Here is a 2,274-nt window from a genome sequence, read left to right as displayed (position 1 = left end):
GAGGGGGGTATAGAGAGAAGAGCTTCGCAAAGCAGCGGCGACGGGGCGTTTCCCTGCCTGCAAGTGGACTGTCTGGCCGGGCACAAGCAACGACAGCCGGCGACCGAGAGCCGTGGGAAAAGGGGCTGGGCTGGAAGGCGGACTTTGGCAGGGAAAGGCCTTTGCAGGCACCTCGGGGGGAAGGGAGGGAGACGGGAGACTGGCATGGATGGCTTCCCCGCCTGGGGGGAGAGTGGGGGGGGGTGTCTCCAGCGAATAGGGGTGAAAGCAGCCCGGAAAGCTTCCCCCAAGGAGAAGACAAGCGCGCAGGGAAACTTGGAAGCGGGAAGCCGACTTTACCGATGGGCGTAACCAGGAGCAAGGTTCCCTGCAGAGTTGCGAGCAAAAATGCTTTGCGAGCTACTGCATAAATTGGTGTGCTCTGGGGTCATCCTTCCTGAGTTGAGACAAAAATGTGTGAGCTGGAGGCTAAAAATCTGTGAGCTAGCTCACGCTAACTCAGCTTAGAGGGAACACTGACCAGGAGTCATTTTGTAAAAAAGAAGTTCTGGTAGGGTTGCCAGGTTGGGGCAGGGGATCCCCTGGTTTGGAGGCCCTCCCCCCGGCTTCAGGGTCATCAAAAAACGGGTGGGGGAGAAGGGGAACTGTCTGCTGGGCACTTCATTATCCCCTATGGAGACCAATTCCCATAAGATTTAATGGAAAATTTATCTACAGGTATCTGGGGAGCCTGTTTTCTGAGGTAAGGCACCAAATTTGCAGCATAGCATCCAATACCTCTCCTCAAAAGACCCTCCAAGTTTCAAAAAGATTGAACCTCCCCCAAAGAAGGTGTCCCTATCCTTCATTATTTCCAATGGAGGGAAGGCATTTAAATGGTGTGGTTTCTTTAAACGTGATGGTCCTTTGTTTAGTTATGCTTGTCACATCCTTGCTTTTGGCTCCACCCCCAAAGTCGAGAGATATTTCTTGAATTGGACTTGGCAGCCCTAGTGGTGGAGCTCATATGCCACACACCCAGGGGTTGGCGCCTCGGAGGGAAGCGAGGGAGGCTGAGGGGTCTGGCAGGGGAGACATCCCAGTGTCTGGGGAGATGTTAGAGGTCCTCAGCAAGTAGGGGTGAAAGGAGCCGATCAGGCTGCTGAGTATCTCAATATCTTCCGGTCTCAACCTTTCTTATCTTAACCTTCCAACAATGCTCTTGCCAAAGAACTTGGATCCCAGCAACAAAAAGTGCACATTTTCCGAGAAGGACATCTGCATGTTTACAGGCATTCTGTTATTAACATTTATGATTTATGATAACTTTACGGACACACAAATGGCAGTAGTGCTGTTTCATTGCTACAGTTTTAGAACACAAACAAACAAAAATAATTATTCCAGTAGCCCTTGAAAACTTCTGTTTCTGAAACCCCCTAGTTCTCCATTTCCCTGGAGGTACAAGACCCAGAACTCAGATGAACAGCCCCTCAGGGAGGAATCCAGCAGAGTGAGTCATCTCCTCTTGTCCTGCTAACATTTATTCGGTTTGTTTCTTAACACAGGCCAAGAAAGGACCAGGCCCTATCCAGCTTTTGAGGCGCTTAGCAGCAATGTTCCCTCTAACTTGCAGTCTTGTGAGCAAAAATTCTACTTTGCAAGCTACTGGCATTGAAGCTGTGAGCTACTGACATGAAAGTTGTGAGCTATTGCATAAATTAGTGTGCTCTGGGGTCATCCTTCCTGAGCGAAGACAAAAATGTGTGAGCTGAAGGCTAAAAATCTGTGAGCTAGCTGGCACTAAGCTGAGTTAGTTAGTTCCCTCTAAGCTGAGGGAACACTGCTCAGCAGTAGTTTTTTTAAAAAATGCTGATGTGCCATTATGTTGATCTGCTGTGGCAATGACTAACTTCTTTCTGAGTAAGTCTCTGATAGTTTTCATTGCAGACATATAACGGAAGCTGTACTGGCTGCACATTGTTATAACTGGGGGGGAAGGACTAAAGGTTTTTTTTAATGAATTCTGGATATTAATACATTGCAGCTATAAATAGCAGTGATATTTTAATACATAATACTATTTTTGATCTAGCTGTTAGCAATTTTTTTAAACTTACCAGAGTGGTAAGCTGCAGTCCTGCAGTTCAAGCTCTCTGCTCACGACCTGAGTTTAATCCCAGCGAAAGCTGGTTCAGGTAGCCGGCTCGAGATTGACTCAGCCTTCCATCCTTCCGGGGTCGACAAAATGAGTACTCAGCTTGCGGGGGGGGGGGGGGGGAGTGTAGATGACTG

Source organism: Heteronotia binoei, chromosome 5 (genome assembly GCF_032191835.1).
Source record: "Heteronotia binoei isolate CCM8104 ecotype False Entrance Well chromosome 5, APGP_CSIRO_Hbin_v1, whole genome shotgun sequence".
NCBI classification, from domain to species: Eukaryota; Metazoa; Chordata; class Lepidosauria; order Squamata; family Gekkonidae; genus Heteronotia; species Heteronotia binoei.
The sequence above is the reverse complement of the archived record's forward strand: the minus strand, read 5'-3'. Positions refer to the sequence as shown.